Consider the following 22,762-nt stretch of genomic DNA (forward strand, 5'->3'; position numbering starts at 1 on the left):
CATAAAACCAGAAACAAATTAGATGCAGAATGCAAACCTCAAGTCTACATTTTGCTCTACATTTGCTCCCAAAGTCAACCACCTCAATTTTGGGATGGATCATTGTCTATTCATGTATTCCACAGGTGCAGGGTACATCAGCTTGATTGTGGAGATTTTATCCACTGCTCCTGAGACTGCTAGGAGAGATTCCCCTTTCTCTTCTTTTTTCACACAGCTCCTGGGGTTCAGCTTTGGATATGGGCCCTCCTCTGTGTTTATGTCACCTTAGAGCATCTGTTCTTCACTCGGACAGGATAGGCTTAAAGTAGCAGCTGATTAGGGGGCTTTGGCTCATTCAGGCCGGGAGGCGGAGTGGTATTGAATGGGGGCAAACCTGTGGTGGCAGAGGCCAGCATGACATTGCAACAGCCTGAGGCATGCTGTGTGTTCTCCCTGAGAAGTTGTCCCTGGATCACAGGACCCTGGCAGTGGCGGGCTGCACAGGCTCCTGGGAGGGGAGGTGTGGATAGTGAACTGTGCTCGCACACAGGCTTCTTGGTGGCAGCAGCATCAACGTTATCCTTTCATGCTAGTCTCTGGTGTCTGGGCTGATAGCAGCAGCTCACACCCTTCTCTGGAGCTCATTTAGGCAGTGCTCTGAATCCTCTCTCCTCGCACACCCCAAAACATTGGTTTCTTGTCTCTTAGGCAGGTCCAGAGTTTCCCCGGACAAACTCCCAGCTAGCTGTGGTCCACTAGCCCCCTTCAGGCTCTGTTCATGGAGCCAACCCCAGTCCTCTCCCTGGGATCTGACGTCCGAAGCTGGAGCCTCAGCTCCCAGCCCTCACCTGCCCTGGTGGGTGAGCAGACAAGCTTCTCATGCTGGTGAGTGCTGGTCAGCACCTATCTTCTCTGTGAGAGTCTCTCCACTTTGCCCTCTGCACCCCTGTTGCTGTGCTCTCCTCTGTGGCTCCAAAGCTGCTCCCCTCCACCACCCACAGTCTCTGCCCACAAAGGGGCTTCTAGTGTGTGGAAACCTTTCTTCCTTCACAGCTCCCTCCCACTGGTGCGGGTCCTGTCCCTATCCTTTTGTCTCTGTTTTTTTCTTTTTTCTTTTGCCCTACCCTGGTACATGGGGAGTTTCTGGCCTTTTGGGAAGTCTGAGGTCTTCTGCCAGTGTTCAGTAGGGGTTCTGTAGAAGTTGTTCCATATGTAGATGTGTTTTTGATGTATTTGTGCACAGGAAGGTGATCTCCACATCTTACTCCATCTTGAAGGTCCCTCCCAAAGATTATATTTTAAGCACAATTCTTGCACATAGAAACTGCATAACTTGAGCAAAGTAGGTAAATCATAAATGATATTGTGAATTGAATAATATATAATGCAAGTAAAGCACTGATCAGAGATCTTGACACATAATAAGGAAAGTTTTATTAATAGTGAAGTTTTGCATACAAGGTATATGATAGAGCAGAAATACTCCACTCAATTCTGACACTTTTACAGATTAACACTTTTTTGATGAATGTGTAAAATCAGTTTTTAAAACATCAATTGTTTAGATGTCATGTATGCAGAAAGCTTTTAGCATTCTTCAGAACATTAAAAAAAATATCTCAATTCCACATGGCATTAACTTTGCTCTCACTTTGTTGGTTCCAGCTCCATGAATTTATGATGAAATTAATATTGCTCTTGGCTTGTATTTTATTTGTTATGTGGTTCAAGAAGTTATGGGGCATCAAAAGTACACAAAATAAGACATAAGGTTGTTTAAAATACCATGCAATTCAGATAAAAGTATGTTCTGTTATTCTGTAACCTTAAAATATAATCATCCTTTCACAGAAATCCTGTCAGCTCAGAATGTTCCAGGTTATTGTCCTACAAGTGAACATGACATAAGAAAAGTGCTCATAGACTCCTGGAGGTTTGACAATCAGTAGCCATTTTTTATGTAATTTTGCCTTCAAATGTATTCTCAAAATTCTTCAAATGTTTTCAATAATTCCAATTTGCATTTCCTAAAAAATATAAATAGATCATAAAAAAAGTGATACCTCAAAATTCTTATTTACCTGAACACTTTATTTTGTTACCAAGGTTGTAGCCAGAGAATCATACCCCTACCTCTCCCTGGAATAGAAACCAATTACTCTTACCTAAGTTTCAAGAGGAAGCTGCAACAGAAGAAAACAAGAACAGGTTAAACCAGCTATACCCAATATGGGGGATGATTTGACTTAAGCCTCATTATACGCTCATTGTAGTGCATTAGCTAAATGACACACCCACCAGCATCATGACAGTTGACAGTTGCCATGACAACAACCAGAAGAGACCAAACAAGGACTGAAAAGGAGTGTTCCAGGTGGAAACCACACCCCTGTTCTTGAATAACTCATGAATATTCCTCCCATTCTTTTCAAATCCCTCCCTTTTACCTGGACCCTCCTATTACAGTATTTGGTGTCTCCACCCGAATCAGGTTAAGAAGTTGATTTGTGAACTAGGTTCCTGTTTTTCCATTCTTTGGCCATTGAGTAAAGCTTGTGCTGTTCCAGTCTCAGCATCGGTTTTGCTTCTCAAATCTGATGGGAAAAAGAACCTCTCTGGTCAAGACAAGGGGTCTCAGACAAGGCTAGGACGCTGGTGTGGGTCAGGTCGACCAGTTTGGTAACAAATAGATTTATTACACTGGTTTGACTATATGTTTCCTGTAGCACATTTAATCGCATATGATTAACAATTGTGAAAATATGATAATAGAGTTGTCTTTGGGGATAAGTATCAGGTTCATGTCACTAATAAACAGAGGCACGTTTCCTTTGGAAAATCCTTCCATCAGTTCACACTCACTTTTTTTTTTCACACTCACATTTAACACTTGTCAATTTCATCACCTTGCCTTTCATCTGAGACCAACATTCCCTCTGTGGTCAATGAGATCTGCTCCAGCTTGAAGTCTGGCATCCATATGTGTATCATACCATTAATTCCCAAATCATCTACCTTCAGTAAATCTTTTAATTCATTAATTGTTGCCTCAAAATCTCTCTCATGAGGTCTATTTATTTTCATTCCAGAAGCCTGGTAATAGACCTTTAGCTGTTCTCCCAGATCACAGTCTTTTTTACTCCCGATACTATTCATTTATCACAACCAAACTATTGCCAGACATTTTCCATCAACTTGCGTTCTGCTTAAAATGGAACAACCCAGAGCCATCCTACCCAGTTCCATCCCCTCCCAGATCATAGAGATCTAGATTCTAAATGCCCTGATTCCAGGTTTCCAACCTCCTCCCTCCCCTCCACAGAGCTTGACCTCAGGAAAACAGTACTGAGAAGAGTCCTGGCAGCATCTGAGCCATCAGGCCCGTCCTCTGAATTCTGTCCTTTCTGGTCTTTCACGTGTCCATTTACACCTTTCCTCCCTCCCAGACCAGCCCAAACCCATCCAGATCATATTATCCTACTGCTTAACAGAACTCTGCAATTATTTAATTGAATCATGGAAAAGCATTTTTTTTTTACACAACTGTAAAATTCTTAGGATGGTTTGAATGTCTACATGACACCAAACAATTGTATTAATAACTCCCTGGTTTATATGTGAACTTTTAGCACATGTTTGCATCTGTTTCTTTTTAATAAAAATGTTATGATTGAATAGACATTTGTGTACTGATTTGTTCTTTTTTTTAATCATACATTTACAGTTTCCCAATAGTCTTAGGAACAGGTGGGGGATTATTGTTTGATGACAATTATGTGACAAAAAGTATACTATCTTCTCTGTAAAGCAAGAAATTTCATTTTTCCAAATGCACAGTAGATATCAGTATGTATGACTACTGGAGATTGTGGTGTGATTAATCTTTTCAGGCAAAAGAAGAAAGGAAAAGCAGGCATTTCTTTTTTTAACCTCCAAATCAAAAACTTTTATTCTTGTTTAAAGACTGCATGATTTGAAATTTGAAACTTTCACAAATATTTTACACAACTGTTGATAATTAACCCAACCAATACATGACAACAAATTGGTCTGAAATCATATCATTCACAGGCTTCTAGTTTTAGATCAAAATTGTTTACATAATAAACCAAACATAAGGAAAAATTGAGAAAAATTGAGAAACTTTACATTTTGATTATTTCTTATGTTTTCTACTTTTTAAATATATGTCTCTATTTCTATCTCTTTTCCTTGAATTGCAAACTAGACTGTGTATTATTTTTATGAATAAATTAGTACTTAACTTATGTAGTTTTGACCCCTCCCCTCAAAAAGACATAATTAGATTTTCATCAATTACAGCCTTGCGTATGAGATTTTATGGGGTTATAGTTGTCTCCATTCATTTGCTTACACAACACAGAGGGGGCTTCGTATGCCTTGTGGCTCTACCCCATACAATTTTAAATGATAGTCTTCATCCATCATATTAATAGTCCAATTAAGAGTGCACAGCATGCTGTGGTTCTACCTGATTTACCTCTCCTGATAAACAAATAGAGAATATTTCTAGTTAGAGTCACAGTATTGAGATTACTGGGGAAACTAGATTTAAACTTGTAGGTTCACTGTTAGTAAGGCCAAATATAGAGTTTGCAGGCAGCAAGATATGCATATTGTATGTCTTATCAGGGCTGCATCTCATGCAGGAGGAAACCTGTGACAAGGTCTTCTCAGCAGATGTGAAACCAATTCATCGCCCAGTGATAATTATAAACTGTTAAAGATGTGGCATTTTCCAATGTGCCTAGACCTCTCGTGAGGGTTCTGAAAGCACCACTAGTCAATTGGCTAAAATACTATCATTTGTCTACATGACTCAATTTCAATGTAAGTTGTTTCGCATTATAAGGCAATGGAGTAGTCTTCACAAAGCTGAAGCTCAATCTAAGTAATGAGCAACATTAATCAAAGTCCAACAGGACTAATCAGGCTTCAGACAATGCAACCATTTAAAAAGTTTGCTAATGAGTGTTTCAAGTGGAAGTGAGTGATTTTATTCTTAGGTAAAATATCACTATTCATGACCATCCACTGGAAACATTAAACCCTAGTAGGAAAGCCACTGCTGTAGCCTTCTGCAATTACCTATAAAAACTTCTTCAACAATGGTCAGGAATTGAATATATTTGCATAATATGCAATTTCAGTGCCCAGTGGTTTTCTGAGTAATGCATCACTTGTCGAGTTTCATCTCAGGTTAGCATAATGTTTTTTCTTTAGCCACTGAAGGGGTCTGGGTCTGCTTTGCATTACTTTTCTGTGTTTAGCACGGAACAAACAGAAAGAAATGACAAAGGTCCAAATAAACTAAGGAAGCTTTGACTAAAATGGCAGGAAAACAAGGTGAAATGAGAGATGAGGAGTAATTTTGTCCGTACCCTTGCCTGACTATTATTTACTTACTCTTTTTCTCATCGCTGTAGTAGGTAGAAAAATGCCCACCCACCCCCCACCTCCCCACCCACCAACTGGAAAGGTGTCCCTGGACATGTGTGAATAGTCCTGGATCCTGGGAATATACTACCTTTCATGGTCAAAGGGACTTTGCAGGTGTGATTAAATTAAGGTTCTCAAGATGGGGAAATTACCCTGGATTATCCAGGTGAGACAAATGTAATCAATAAGGTGCTTATTAGAGGGACAGAGGAAGGTCGCAGTGAAAAAGAGATTTGAAGGTACTATACTTCTGGCTGAGTGTGGAGGGTGCTGTCACCAGCCAAAGAATGCGGAAATCTCTAGAAACTGGAAAAAGGAAGAAATCACATTCTCCCCTGGAGACTTCAGAGGAATGCAGCTCTGCAGACACCTTGATTTTAGCCCAGTCAGAACCATTTTAGTGTGACATCTGGAGTTGTAAGATAATAAATTGATGTTGCTTTAAGCCACAAAGTATACAGCAATTTGTTACAGCAGCCATAGAAAACTAATAGTACCAAAAAGCGAGAGGATAAATGTGTATGTATGGCTGATTCATTTTGCTGTACAGTAGAAACTAACACAACATTGTAAAGCAACTATATTCCAATAAAAATTAGTTTAAAAAAAGATAACTAATAATACCAATAATACCACCTACATGGCATCTACCTTCTATTCCTGGATATTATCCATCTGAATGTCTCCCATTTGCATTTCAAAATCCCCTTTTTATTAGACCATCACCATGATCCTCCTCAATTATCTTCCTTAAACAAATATTTGGTGGGCACCTTAAGGTACTTAGCATTTGAGGAGGCTCGGTGGGGGGTGCTTCAAGTGTTCAGGTCTTAGGAGAAAGGAGAGATCCCTTCTTGCTGGAGAAGTCGTCAGTATCTTTGTTGACAGGGATTATTGCATTTAACATAGACGATGTCTGCTTTTACATTAATAATATCACCATCATCACCATAAATAAATGTGGAAAGTGTTAATGACATTTGTTTAAGCCTCAGATATCTTAGATAACTTGCTCTATTTATATATTTTTCAGGACACATTTTGCCAACCCTTTGCTCTCTGTGGAATGCAAATGTCCTTCTAAGAGAGCACTCCTTTGCTCAGCTTTGAATTAGAGTTCAAATTTTACAAACTAAAAAGTGTATATTTTGCACACTGCAAATGCTAAATAAAGGTTTGTTATTTTAACTTAAATTGAACTGGGAGAATGACGTCTTCAAAACAGTCAAAGAATTTCCTCCTGTCTTCCAAAGAGCAACACTTTTAACAATCACTCACAGAAAATAGTGCCTTTATGAAAATCCGGGAATCCAGTGGAGAAATTCCAACACACTACTGGAAAAAAAACAATCAAGATAGACTGCATTAGACACAGTACAGGAACAGTTTCAATGCTCCCACGTGGCCCCTCCCCTAAGGTGCCATGGTTTGGTAACAGGAGACTGCTTAGACTGGAATTTCTCTCCTGGGGACAGTGAGAGCATGGAGTGAGAACCCAGCTTTTCCAGGTGTACGGATGCTGCCAAAGAGACCCACATCTTTCTTGTCCCATCCAGAAGGCCAAAGTGAACTGCATGGCTGGGAAGTGGGGAGCAGCTGAAAACAGCATTCAGGGCTCTCCAATGCAGATCTTAACTGTGCTGTGGAATTCATCAGGATGCCTGCCCATGAGCCACTGGGGTTCCCCAATACTAGCCCACAAGCGCCTCCAATATTCCACATACCTCACTGACACACACATCTCACTGTGTCTGTCCTCAAAGGCAATGAAAGTGAGCCTTTGCAGACAGGTAGTGAGCACATGCAGAAACCAGCTTGACAGGATTGAGAGAAACGACACAAACTTGAGCATTTGGCACTGCCCTAGAGAAAACAAAGAAGGCCGTTGGCACCTGGTGTGGCTTGGCAGGATGGGGAAAAGACATACAATCTTATGAAGTCCCTTTCCAAGAGATAACAAGAGGTGTGGAAGAGTGTATGCATAGAAAAATCTGAGAAAACCTCAGAATCCCTAGCAGGGCTGATGAAAGATATTTTGTTCTTGAAGCCAATCAAAAAGACCGGAAGGGGTGATTCCTTCCTCAAATGTGAAAATAGCAACCTAAGTCTTCCAGGTGCATCAAGAACCAAGAAAACATGAAACTGCCAAAGGATGACAATAATTTTTCAAAAACTAACCCCAAAGAGATGTGCCCAATAAAGAATTCAAAATAGCTGTTTTAAGGAAACTATAAGAAAATTTAGAAAGATAATTCACTGAAATCAGGAAGATAATGGATGGACAAAATTAAGTTAAACAGAGATACAGAAATCTTAAAAAGGAACCTAAAATAGAATTACCATACAACCCAGCAATCCCACTACTGGGCATCTACCCTGAGAAAACCATAATTCAAAAAAAGTCATGTACCAAAGTGTTCATTGCAGCTCTATTTACAATAGCCAGGACATGGAAGCAACCTAAGTGTCCATCAACAGATGAATGGATAAAGAAGTTGTGGCACATATATACAATGGAATATTACTCAGCCATAAAAAGAAACGAAATTGAGTTATTAGTTGTGAGGTGGATGGACCTGGAGTCTGTCATACAGAGTGAAGTAAGTCAGAAAGAGAAAATCAAATACTGTATGCTAACACATATATATGGAATCTAAGAAAAAAAAAAAAGATCATGAAGAACCTAGGGGTAAGACGGGAATAAAGACACAGACCTACTAGAGAATGGACTTGAGAATATGAGGAGGGAGAAGGGTAAGCTGTGACAAAGTGAGAGAGTGATATGGACATATATACACTACCAAACGTAAAATAGAAAGCTAGTGGGAAGCAGCCGCATAGCACAGGGAGATCAGCTCGGTGGTTAGTGACCACCTAGAGGGGTGGGATAGGGAGGGTGGGAGGGAGGGAGATGCAAGAGGGAAGAGATATGGGAACATATGTATATGTATAACTGATTCACTTTGTTATAAAGCAGAAACTAACACAACCATTGTAAAGCAATTATACTCCAATTTAAAAAAAAAACTGTTTGAAATCAAAGACAAAGAGAGAACTTCAAAAATAAGAAGAGGAAAAAACCAAAAAATTCTTACATGCAAGGGAATCCTCATAAGGCTATCAGCAAATTTCTCAGCAGAAACTTTCCAGAGAAAATGAAATGATTTATTCAAAGTGCTGAAAGAAAAAACCAAGAATACTTTATTTGGCAAAGTTGTCCATCAGAAATAAAAGGAAAGTTAGATTTTCTCCAGAAAACAAAAGAGGAGGTAGTTCATCAACACTAGGCCTGCATTGCAAGAAATACTGAAAGTCCTTCAGGCTAAAATAAAAGTACACTAAAGAGTAACATGACAACAGATGAAAACATACAATACATTGGTAAAAGTAGGTATATAGTCAAATTCAGAATACTCTAATACTGTAATATGGTGGCACATTAATCTCTTAACTCTAGAATAATGGATAAAGAACAAAGGATTAAAATAAGTATAGCTACAATAATTGGTTAATGGATATACAATATAAAAATAGGTAAACTGTAAACAACCCAAGTGCCCATCAACAGACAATTGTGGTATAGCATGCAATGAAATATTAGTCATAAAAAAATAATGAAACATTGCCATTTGAAGCAACATGGATAGACCTAGAGAATATTATACTTCGTGAATTAAGTCAGACAAAGAAAAGCAAATACTATATGATATCACTTATATGTGGAATCTAAAAATAATACAAATGAAACTATATACAAAGCGGAAGTAGATTCACAGACATAAAAACAAACTTATGGTTACCAAAGGGGAGAAGGATGGAGGGAGGGACAAATTAGGAGTTTGGGATTGACAGATAGAAACTACTATACATAAAGTAGATAAGCAATAAGGATTTACTATATAGCACAGGGAATTATAGTCTATATCTTGTAATAACCTAAAATGGGATATAATCTGAAAAAAATAACTGTATCACTTTGCTGTACACTTGAAACTAACACAGTATTGTAAATCAACTACACTTCAACAAAAAAAGAAATACAAATTTTTAAAAAGATATAAATTGTGGCATCAAAAACACAAAATGGGAGGAAGAGTAAAAGGGTAAAATTTTTGTATGTGATTGAAGTTGTCATTATCTTAAAATAGACAGTTATATCTATAAGATGTTTTACATAAGCTTCATGGTAACCACAGAGCAAAACCCTACAGTAGATCACAAAAGATAAAGATAAAGGAATCAAAGCATACAAGCCGAGAATACTCAATAGGAAAAGAATAGCCACTTCAATAGTCATGGAAATAAATGATCATTCTCATGGGAAAGAATGAAAATGGACCTGTATCTCGTAACACTCACAAACCTTAACTCAAAATGGATTAAAGACTTAAATGTAAGACCTAAAACTTAAACATTTTTAGAAGAAAACACAGGGGAAAAGCTCTTTGACATTGGTCTTGGAAATAGTTTTGGGGGGGATACAACACACAGACAACGAATACAAAAATCAACCAGTGGGACAACCCTAAACTAAAGAGCTTCTTCACAGCAAAAGAAACAGTCAACAAGAATAAAAGGCAACCTATGGAATGGGGGAAAGTATTTGCAAACCACACATGAAGAAGGGGTTAATATCCAGAATATATGGGTTGGGCAAAACGTTCGTTTGGGTTTTTCCATAACATCAAACAGAAAAAGCCGAACAAACTTTATTGGCCAACCCAATACAAGAAACTCATACAACTCAATAGCAAATATATATATATATATATATATATATATATATATATATAATTTAAAAGTGAGCAGAGGATCTGTAATGACACTTTCCCAAAGAAGAGATACAAATTACGAACAGGTACATGAAAAGATGCCCAACATCCCTAATCATCAGGGAAATGCAAATCTAAGTCACAGTAAGATATCACCTCATACTTATTTAAATGGCTGTTACCAAAAAGACAAAAGATAACAAGTGTTGACGAGGAAGTGGAGAAAAGGGAACTATGCATTATATACTGTTGGTGGGAATGTAATTTGGTAAAGCCATTACGGAAAACAGTACAGAGGTTCCTCACAAAAAGTAAAAGTAGAATTACCGTACGATTCAGCAATCCTGCTCCTGGGTACATATTCAAAGGAAATGACATCATTAACTCAAAGAGATATCTGTACCCCCATGTTTATGGCAGCACTATTCACAATAATCAAGACATGGAAACAACTTAAATGCACATTGATGAATGAATAGATAAAGAAAATGTGACATAAATAAAGTAGAATATTATTCAGCCATAAAAAAGAAGGAAATCCTGCCATTTTCAACGACCTAGATGGACTTTGAGGACATTATGCTAAGTAAAATAAGTCAGACAAAGACAAACACTGTATGAAATTCCACATATGTGAAATCTAAAAAAGTCAAATTCATAAAACCACAGAGTAGAACGGTCATTGTCAGAGGCTGGTGGGGGTGTGGGAGTAGAATATGGGGAGATGTGGTTCAAAAGGTGCAAATTTCCATTATAAGATGAACAAGTTCTGGGAATCTAATGTATAGCATGGTGACTGTAGTTTACAGTGCTATATTACATACATGATGTTTGCTAAGGGAGTAGATCACAAAAATTCTCACTACAAAAAAAAAGTGAGGTAATGAATGTGTTCACTAACCTTACTGTAGTATCATTTCATGATATATATGGGTATCAAGTCAAATTATCATGTTATACACCTTCAAATTACATCATGTTATATGTCAAATATATCTCAATATGGTTGGAGAAAGTTTTAAAAATATAAGATAAATTGAATTGGCCTAAAACCACTTAAAATTTTTAAATTGCACCCATTTGCTTAGTTTTAAGTGGAATAATCATTTAAAAGAAATATAATTGGGAAAACCAAATCAAGAATATGAGTACGGGGCTTCCCTGGTGGCGCAGTGGTTGCGAGTCCGCCTGCCGATGCAGGGGGCGTGGGTTCATGCCCCGGTCCAGGAGGATCCCACATGCCGCGGAGCAGCTGGGCCCGTGAGCCATGGCCACTGAGCCTGCGCGTCCAGAGCCTGTGCTCTGCAATGCAAGAGACCACAGCAGGGAGAGGCCCGCATACAGCAAAAAAAAAAAAAAAAAAAAGAATATGAGTACAAATGGCACCCTATGTTTGTGGACTTCAGTAATAAAATGAATATTCCTTTGAAAGATTTTCTAGGGAAGTAAAATAAATTAAATGTCATCTGGTTTTTCCATATTTTTGTTTTGATAATTGATTTTATTAATGATATTCTCCTGCACTTTCTAAGTTTGTATATATTAAGAAAGCAAATATTCCACTATTCTTAACCAAAAAGTATTTTCTGACTTTTATTAGTTGTATGATTAATATTTTAACAATAATAAAGGAAATAATGTGAAAGAAATATAGCCACCAAATATGTCAGCTGTTGCTTTTTTCCAAAGGTACGTGCACTTGAACATAATAAAAGTTATGACATAACTTTTTCATTTGATATTATATCAGAAACATCTTCATATTTATGTATGGTCATTATAGTGCCTACAGTTTCACAATACTTTAAGCATTCCATAATATTTTATCATAGTTATCTACCACAATTCATTCACCTAATCCCTTATCTTTCTGTATATATTTTATGCCTTTATTTCCATTTCAGAAGCAATATTGTAAAATATATGTGTGTGCTCTATATTTTCCAATTTTGAATGATAGCCTTTGGATAAATTCTCCAAGGAAAACAATTTTAGGGTATAAGTTGATATAGTTCTTGTTAGGTTTTACATTATAACTTTACACATTCTCCCACAGCTTATCCTGACTATATATATATAATGTTTTACTGCAGCATTGTGACACTGGTAAATGTGGACACATATTTCATTCATGCATGCTTCCCACCTTCACCCATCTGGCCCTTGGGTTCCTTAGCAGCTTCATAGGGAGGAGGTGATGATCCCAAAAACAAGGTGCAAGGAGATGGGGTTACCTTCAGATCTTGGCTCCCACTCCTAGGGAGTGTGTTTTAAAACTTTCTTCATGGAAGGACTGTTCTAAGAAGAAGAAACATGTGACCTTGAGTCTGTGTGTCCAGAAGGGGAAGGTTCATCTGAAAATACAGGCATTCACTCTACCAGCCTTTCTGGGAAGACTCAGATCTTGTGAAAGGAAGCTAAGAATGGGAAGACAGGCCTTAGCCTGGAGATGAGAAGGGGGCTCCCTAGCCCCTCTCAGTAACACTCCTGAGCTCTGGATGTTGAGATTTATTTTAAATGTTTTAGTTGCTTTCACAATGGAGAGGGAATTGATTTACATGATGAGAGGTGCAAAGTTCTGCTCCAAGTCAAAGATGTATCCTTTGAGGACCCCATGGAGATTTACCTGGGTATGGCCTTAAACAGCAGACTCAGAAGAGTGGGTGCAGGCAGTGGTACCTCTTCACCTGCAGGTAGGACAGACAAGGTCCAAGAGAGCAGGAGTCTGGAGGAAACTCTGGTTGGAGGACCAAGGCACTGCTATAAATCAGCAGGTGTTAATAAGCTAGGAGACTTGGGGATTAAAACCTCCTTTATACCCACACACTGACAAGGCCTGGGAGCATTCTAGTTGGTTGGAGACCAAGAAAGAGATGCGGTAATAAAAAACATTGACTATTACTTAAATGTTAATGACTTAATTATTAGAGAGTTTGAGACAAGTTTATTTCATGAAAAAGAGCTTGGGTTTAGAGTCTTTTGTTTTCATAATTTTATTTATTTATTTATTTATTTTTGACTGCGTTAGGTCTTCGTTGCTGTGCACTGGCTTTCTCTAGTTGCGGCGAGTGAGGGCGACTCTTCGTTGCGGTGTGCGGGCTTCTCACTGCGGTAGCTTCGCGGAGCACAGGCTCTAGGTGCACAGGCTTCCGTAGTTGTGATGCAGGGGCTTAGTTGCTCCGCAGCATGTGGGATCTTCCCGGCCCAGGGCTCAAAGCCATGTCCCCTGTGTTGGCAGGAGGATTCTTAACCACTGCGCCACCAGGGAAGTCCTGGATTTAGAGTTTTAACTCTTGATATTTTCTCGATGTGTGATCTTGCATTCTCCAGAATAGGGAGAATAATGCATTTCTCATTGAAACATTGTGAGGAATAAAAGCTGGGATAATGATGATGGTAATAATGTTGACATTTATTATGCACCAGACAATGCCCCCCGATCTTTCCATACTTTTGCCTTTAACCATACAATGTTGTAACATATACTATTATGATCTCTTCTCTGCAGAGGTAAAAAATGAGAGTCAGATAAGTGAAGGCTGGCATTGCATCACAGGAATATTCTCGGGTGCAGGTAGCTGAGGAGAGCCGTTGAAAACTGAGCTGCTCCCCTTTCATCCAGGCTATGAATCGTTTATATTGTGTTCCTTGATTTTGTATTTTGTACAATACATCTTCTTAAATTGTACAATTCTGTGTGTTTGTGTGTTAAGAACATGTAACATGAGATCTACCCTTTAAAAGAGTTTTAAGGGTAGCATGCCTATAGTTATTGTTAACTATAGAGGCACAGAAGATGTCTACAACTTAGGTATCTTGCAGGACTGAAACTTTGTAACCATGGAGTAGCAACTGCCCACTTCGTCCTCCCCCAGACCCTGGCAACCACCACTCTACTCTCTGCCTCCATGTGCTTGACAATTTTAGATCCCTCATGTTAAGTGGAGCCACGCGGTATTCCTTCTTCTGTGACTGGCTCATTGTACTTGGCATACTATCTTCAAAGTTCATCCAGGTTATTGAATGTGGCGGTGTTTTCTTGTTTTTATTTAGGTTGTTTCCATGTCTTGGCTATTGTGAACAACATTGCAAAGAACAGAGTGCAAATACCTCTTGTAAACAGTGATTTCATTTCTTTCAGATAAATACCCAGAAATGGGATTGTTGGATCGTATATAGTAGATCTTTTAATTTTTGAGGAACTCCTAACTATTTTCCATAGCGGCTGCACCATCTTAAATTTCTACCCACAGTGCACCAGGGTTCCAATTTCTCTACATATGGGCCAATGCTTATTATCTTTATTTTTTATTTTTTTGATAATGATCATCATAAAATGTGTGAACTCATATATTGTTTTTTGTTTTTGCCTTTCCCTGATTGTGAGTGATGTTGGTTTTGTGAACGATTTCTCATCCTATGCCTATAATAGGGAGCTGATCATCACTAAGCCAGGTTACCACTACGAGGAGGACGAAGAATTCATTCGGGATTGCAAGGGAAATAGATATTTCCAGAGATTTTACTCAGGTACTTAAGAGATGATCCCTTGGTTTGTTTTTTCTCTCTACTTTTCTTTCCCCCAGGTGAATAGATAACTGGTGTGTGATTGGAGGGTGGGAGGATGACGGAAGAGGACCCTGAAAGAGTGCGGGGAGGGTACTCCTCCTTCTATGGACTCATTTATCCCTGTGTCTTCAGCCCCACATCTCATTCCTGTGCATAAACAACCTGCTGCCTCTACTTCCTATGTTCCAGAAATGTGTTAAAAATCTCTCACCAAACCATGGTCTTTTTCTTTGCAATACGTGCTTGCCCTTTTTATTCCCTTCCCCTGATTTTGCAGAGTTTCAGGAAGAAATCAGAAGGAAACAGGCAAATGCATTTTGTCACATGAAACTATTAGCTTGTCACCTTCACATCATTCTTTCCTGGATTCTCCACCTTCTTTCTCTCATTGGCTTTTCAGTCTCCCTTTGTGCCTTTATTTTTCTCTCTTAATTTGCAACTTCCCTACTCACAGTTCACGAGGGTTCTGATTTCTGTACATATGGGCCAACATGTATTATCTTTTGTTTTTTGATAATGGCTATCCTAGAAGGTGAACATTTTTTTAAAATCATATGCCATGGTATCATAGAAGCAACATCTTCTTTCAACTTTTGAGGAGGAAAATATGTGGTATGAAAAGTAATTAATTTGGTTTTTCATAACACAATTTAACATACTTTATGTTCCAGTTTTTAAAAAATCCAGTGCCCGATGGAAATATAGTCAGATTGTCATGAAAAACGATGAAGAGAGACAACACTCAGAGTTGGGTTTAAATCCGCCAAGTATGTCAAGGTTCCTCAGCTCAAGACCAAAAGGAACAACCCTCCGTTGAACGATCTGGAGGTGTTACTCTTCGCAGGGAGAAGCAGCACACACCTCAGGAGCAGTAAGAGAGTCAGAAAACCGTTAATACAGTTATTATAGATTTGGTCACTTGGGTGATTTTGCTCCGGATTGGGTGCTGGCCAGAAGCCGGATTTGTTCTATGAGTGGATATCTTAATGAATCTGATCTATGAGTAAGGGCAATCAGACTAAAGCTAAAGTCCTGATTTGTAGAGAAGCAACCTTCACCCCCAGTAGCCAGGATAAGGGTGTATAGTCATTTTTTCTTTGGCTTAGACAATGTTTATGTTTTATCTATGTTTAACACAATTACACTGTCTCCTTTTTGTCCTGATGAATAATGATCATGGAATGGCCTCGTTTGATGCTGATGTTCTGTGAAATGTTTATATTGAATAGGAAAACATGAGGACCCGGCTTTGAGTGCAGGGCAGGTCAGCTCATAGCACCCTGAGCCCGAGCTAATGGGGCCAGGGTAGCTCCTGGAGGCCAGGGGCTGCTATGCTCTCTTTCAACAATTCCAAAAATGTAAACCAAACAAAACAACCATTTTAACATCATGCAATCTATTCCTGTGTCTTCATTTTCAAGGACCTTCATTAAAATGATTGAATATGATTATATTAGTCTGCTAAGGCTGCTGTAATAAAACACCAGACTGGGGGCTCAAACAACTGAAATATATTCTATCCCAGTTCTGGAGGCTGGAAATACAAGATCAAGGTGCCAGCAGGATTGATTTCTGGCGAGGTGTTTCTCCTTGGCTTGCAGACGTCCACCTTCTGCTGTGTCCTCACACTTTTCTCTATATATGTTCTTCCTCTTCTTATAAGAGCACCTGTCCTATTGGATCAGGGCCCAACCCTCATGTTCTCATTTAACTTAAATTACCTCCTTAATGGTCCTATCGCCAAACACTGACACACAGGTGTTAAAACTTTAACATGTGAATGTTAAGGAAACACAGTTCATCCTGTAACAATGATACTGCATGATTTTCATTTTTGTCAAATTTTAATTTCTAAAACAAGAATGTTTTACTAATAATCAAAAAGCAAGAAAAGGCAGTGGAAAATTATAGTCCAGTAAAAATGAGCATAAAATCTAAAAAGAGAAATATTCATGTACTAAGTAATTAGCATGAAAGTCCAATGAAATCAAAACTCTAAACATAGAATACATGCATGCAATTATTTGCTTTGTAAATTGACTCGGGAGTTTCTTTTTAAACATAGGCCCTGAGTTTCCCTGGTGGCGCAGTGGTTTAGAGTCCGCCTGCCGATGAAGGGGACATGGGTTCGTGCCCCAGTCAGGGAAGATCCCACATGCTGCAGAGCGGCTGGGCCCATGAGCCATGGCCGCTGAGCCTGCGCGTCCGGAGCCTGTGCTCCGCAACGGGAGAGGCCAAAACAGTGAGAGGCTCGTGTACCGCAAAAAAAAAATTAGGCCCCAACATCTCAGTCTGCTTCTATTTCTAACTGTGGCAGGTTTCCTACATGGCAGGCACTTGCAGGTGCATTGGGTCTGTTACCTAACGCTTTCGCAATGATCCTCCTATTTTACAGCGCTGACAGCTGCTGGATCATGTTCAGGTAGTACACGGCAGAGCCAAAATTCAAACTCAGTATTTCTGGCTGCAAAATCACATTCTGCTCATTGCATACATAGCTGTGCAGAGAAAGATGCAGACAAAAAATTAATGTCAGAAACAATCTTTGGAAAATAAAATTTAATCCCATAGGAAATGGATTTATCATTTTACTATCATCATCAGACATTACTATCACCTATAACGTTTTATTGCCTTCCTAATTATTAATACACTTGAAACAATGTTATAGATGTATTAATAATTTCATACCCCCAAATAATGTCAACTCCTCTAGTATTTGTTACCAATGATACCATGACATTTGAATTTTAAAATCAATATTTTGAAGAGTCTAAGTTGATGTCAGAAAAATTAGCAAAGAAATACAGTTATAGCTCTTTTCCCTCAAGCTACTTTTGTTCTCATTAGAGGAAAAATATTTTTCAGATGGAAGTCACTCCAGAAAAAAATTCTGCCAGCCTAATGCTGCATCATTTGCAATTATTAAGTAAGATATAGGTCCTAAATTAGGCAAAAGTTAATATGACTCAAATTTTCTGGGACCCTTAGAGACAGCCTTCTATATTACTTTGAGCAATATCCACATAAAATACAGCCATTTTTCTGCAATTACCTTAAACCACAATACTATAGTTCCTTATTTAATATGAGATTACAGATGTGGTAGAGAGCATGATCCTCGGATCAGAAAGACCTTGATTTGATTCTACAAGGGGTTTTGTTTTTGTTTTTATTTTCCATAGATGGGTAAGTTTTGGAGCAAAAGAGTTACTTTTATGAACACTTTCTGCATTTGTAAAATGAGTTTAATAATGGCATCTTATAAGGGTACTGTGAAGTTTAGATGCCGTTGAGTCCTAAAAGCACCTGGCACACCTCTCTGTGGTGCGTTCACCTCCTTTCCATGACGTGGCTAATGCAGGGCGGCTGGGTCCCAGTGCTGGAACCCCCTGGGCTGTGGGAATACCCCATCCCTCCCCACATCATGCATTCCTAGAACCTTCCAGGCATCCTGGAACACCTCATTGTGAGCCATTTGGATCCTCCACTCCTTTCCCTGCTCTACAGACAATTACGTGAATTAAGTTTCCTGTTTTCATCAGTTCTAGGGTGTCTTGTGACTCTGAATAATACTGCATGTTATTAACAAAAAGGATGCCAATGTCCTCTTTTAAGTATTCTGTGTTGGAAATACTAGCAGTACGTTCAGGCGAGGACATGTACATTATTAAGGGCTCTGCACGTCGTATGTACAAGTGTCTGACATCAGTACAGCTGTCAATCAACAACAAATAATGACTTCATCCCTAAGTTACTTGTGTTTTATACTTATTATGTTTGACTAGAGAGAAGCCAATGCATTGTTTAAGAGATGATCTTTTTCTGTGTACAGATTCATTAAAATTACATCCCTTGAGTTCCCATACAATGGATTTTGGAATCTGAAGGCGATTTTGTCAACTACTACATGTTTTCAATCCATCAAACAGATGTTTCTTACAGAGGCATTCAATAAAAGCTGAAGAACAAAAAGCACACAATTTACCAGGGAAAGTGCTTTCTGTACAGGTGTAAATTAATTGAGTCTAGGAATGTTGGTTTCTGACGTTGAAACTGAGTACAAAAGGATCTTCAAACAACAGAAGAGACATTTCAAAAACTCTTGATGTTGTGCTTAAGAATATTTTCTGGGGACATGAAAAACAATGAAGCTATTTTCTCAATTTAAGAACCATATATACTCTGGCAGACAATTTATTTTCCAAAGCCATTCATCTCATTTGGTCTAATTCTTTTATTTCAGGATTCTTAAAATAAAAACAGCCACAGTGAACCCTTTGAGAACCATGACTTAATTCTTATGTGAAAGTTGGAATATGAGTGAAGAGGTTTCTGAGTCGGGTGGCAGACTTCTCCCCAGATCCTGGTTTTCTCCAGTCCGTAGCTCATGGTGTGCCCATGGTCTTTAAATTAGATGGACCCACCCAATGCAGAGAGAGAGTTCTCGCCAGCCACCTCACAATGTGCACCTGCCCGAGCCTTCCTAGATTCCTGAAACTTACCAAAACCCCAGGGGTGGGGAGGGCAGAGGGGTAAAGTCAGAGGTTCTCAATGAAGATGAAAGTGAAGGAATAGTCACCTCTTTTTTTTTCTTTTTATTTTATCTTGGAGTAGAGTTGATTAACAATGTTGTGTTAGTTTCAGGTGTACAGCAAAGTGATTCAGTTATACATATACATGCATCTATTCTTTTTCATATTCTTTTCCCATTAGGTTATTACAGAGTATTGAGCAGAGTTTCCTGTGCTATACAGTAGCTCCTCGTTGGTTATCGATTTTAAATATAGCAGTGTGTACATGTCAATCCCGAACTCCCAATCTATCCCTCCTCCCCAACCCTTCCCCCCGGTAACCATAAATTCCTTTTCTAGGTCTGTGAGTCTGTTTCTGTTTTGTAAATAAGTTCATTTGTATCTTTTTTTTTTTTGCATATAAGGGATATCATATGATATTTCTTTTTCTCTGACTTACTTCAAGAGTCAAGAAATATTCTTTTCCTTTTCCTTTTGATTCTCCAGTTTGGTGGGAAAGCATACAGATAAAAGTCTGACACCTTAGGTATCATTCCAATCCCAGCATCCACCTCAAACAGGCAGACATTTAATCTCCCTGAAACTCTTTTTCATCTAGAAAATAACAATGATAGTAGGTTCATAACTACCTCATCCCTTGCCATGAAATTCAAATAACATGTAAAATATATTTGTTCACATATACAAGTTTTCAAAGCCACAAACAATCAATAAAGCTTTAGGATATCAAAAGGAGTTGCATTTTTGAGGCATAAGATTTTACAAGAAGCATCTATCTGTGAGATTCTACTTATTTGCTGGCCCCTCAAACCCACATTCAGGTAGTCTAGATATCCTGTAATTTTGTGCTTTCCCTACACCAGTTACAGTTATGATTATGCAGGGTGGGTGATTACCCGGTTCTGGTTCACGGGTCTTGAAAAACAGATTTAAAGATCACGGAACAGCTTTGTTCGCTCCCTATCACCAAGGAGATGATGCTGAAGTATTCAGCAGTACAATTAAGAGTATGCTTGAAGAGACGGAATAAAAGCTTTTTCACTCTGCCCTGGCCAACACTTGATTTTAGCATCTGTGATTTTCCATTATTGTTTATGACATGAAAAAAGAGAAAAGAAAGAAAGAAAACTCTGATGAGGTTATGGCAGCTATTTGCGATTGTAGGTATTAGTGACTGTACCATTAATTGGGAAGAGAAAAAACCCCGAAACCACAGCTGGGAGAGGGGAGGGGGTGACTTTAAGTTGCTTTTGGGTGGGACCTGGTGGGAGTGGAAAGATTTCTGCCACCACATCCTGACACTGTGCTCCTGAAGGAGAAGATGCAGGCATGGCAGGAATAATGGTGATGGTGTGTCGAGCCACCTGCAGGAGTGGGTTATGTTCAAGACAGAACATTCCACGCAAGAGAAGGCCTTGGCACTGGATGGGCTTGACTTCACTTTTCTTGAGGTGTTTGTATGGTGAGTGCAGGCTGATCAGATTGGCCTGGAGCAATTACAGATTCCTTCCCTTAGGCTCAAGGCCATCACCTCTGACTCCAGTCCTGGGTCTTGGAGACATATCAGGTGCCCTCTTTAGCTCTTTGCTACCTGATCCTCCCTCCTCCCCACCATGACTTGGAGCCATTGCAGCTCTAAGAGGTAGTTCCTCTCCTCCAGTGAATCACTGCATTCCAACTCTTGATCCCTTCAAGCCAGAACTGTTCCTGAGACAGGACCATATGTGACAAATACAGATTGTAAAGTCTCCACAACTGCCCATGGATGCAGGACAGGGCTCTACTCAAGCCTAGCATGTGTGTATTTCAATCCCAGATGAATCTGTCTTACTTACTTACGCCTCTAGCTATCCTGGCTCTTCTTCACTTCTTCTTCACCTGGCCTGTCTTGTTTTTCACAGCACAGATCCTCCCAGTACGACCCTCCTGCCCTCCCCCCCACCACCCACGCCCTATCCTGGTCCCTGTCTTTCCAGGGACCCTGGATATGGACCAAGTGGGGTTCTTTAGACACACACAGCTGGATGTGAGGATGAGGTTGGTGAAGTGACAAAAGTCCCAGCCCAGGAGCTGAAGACGTCTGAATTCTGGCTGAAGCTCTGCTATGGATCACCTGTGCACCATGGGCAGGACACACAATCTCTCCAGAGAAAGCATTTCCCTTAACTACAGATAATGAATCCCTAATGCTTCTTTCAGTGATAGCAATGTTAAATTCTATGTAGTCAGGCCTGGGGCTGAGAGCAGGCACATGTCTCGGGGGCCACCATCTGTGGAAGAAGAAAGAGACATTCAGGGCACACTTGTGAAGACACTTTATATTATAGCAGCTCCCTTCTCTGTCACCAAGAGGGAGAGACCCAGACACTCAGTCCTGTGGGAAGATGGGTAGCTCAGCAATCATGGAAGAAGCTTGTAACTCCAGCTTGCTGAGCTGGTCCATGAGAATGGAAGGTAATTGTTCATTGCAAAGAGAAGGGAAATGCTCTGTCACAGCGGGGCCCTGGGAGAAGCCCAAGGTGAGAAGGGATTTGAAAGGAGAAGAAAACCAGGGAGACAGGAGAGGGAGGGGCTGGGAGGCAGAGAGGCAGGCTGCATGGGGACCCTTCAAAATGACAAATCATGTTTGACAGGAGGATCGAATGGCAGTCCCAGTGTCAGCAGAGTGAGGATCCCACAAAACTAGAATCTCGGTGAGGAGGAAGGCTGGAGATAGCAAGTGGGGATGTGAATCTAGCCCAGTGCCTGTGAGGAGGGTGGAGTTTCACAGCCCAGCTCTCCTGTCAAGGAGCTTTTTCCCTGTGATTTCTTCTAGAAATTTTATGGTTTAGGTCTTACATTTAAGTCCTTAATCCATTTTGAGTTAAGTTTTGTGAATGTTATAAGATACAGGCCCTATTTCATTCATGTTCATGTGAATATCCATTTTTTCCAAGACTATTGAAGTGACTATTCTCCTGAGGTGACCTGTCTCTGCATCAGCCTCCCGTCTCTAAGGAAACCCAAGTCAGAGGGGCATCTGTGGGTGAAATGAATCAGTGGATGGAAAGCCTTTAGAACCACAGTTGGCACACAGTCAGTCCTCAGTTACACTTGGTTTCCATAATCCCTGAGGACCTGGCCTGAGTCTGAAGGCCACCAGCCACCAGTCTCCTCATCAGTGTCCAGGTCCTCGGGAGCCTGTCTGACGCTACTCCTCTATAAGGCCCTCGGCTGGCCCTTGCTCTTGGCTCTCACTGTCTCTAATTAATTCTCTTCTCTACCCAATGCAGTGGCTAATTTTTCTTTTATTCCTTCTTTTATCTTTTTTAGTATTTTGGAGAACTTTGAGATTCCACCTAAAGCTCTGACCAACCATGAGAAAGTTCTCGTATGCAAACTGCTACAAAATTGATATACACTAAAGTTTACAGGCTTTCCCACTGACCTATTTCCTATAATGCT

Source organism: Lagenorhynchus albirostris, chromosome 8 (genome assembly GCF_949774975.1).
Source record: "Lagenorhynchus albirostris chromosome 8, mLagAlb1.1, whole genome shotgun sequence".
Taxonomy (NCBI): Eukaryota; Metazoa; Chordata; class Mammalia; order Artiodactyla; family Delphinidae; genus Lagenorhynchus; species Lagenorhynchus albirostris.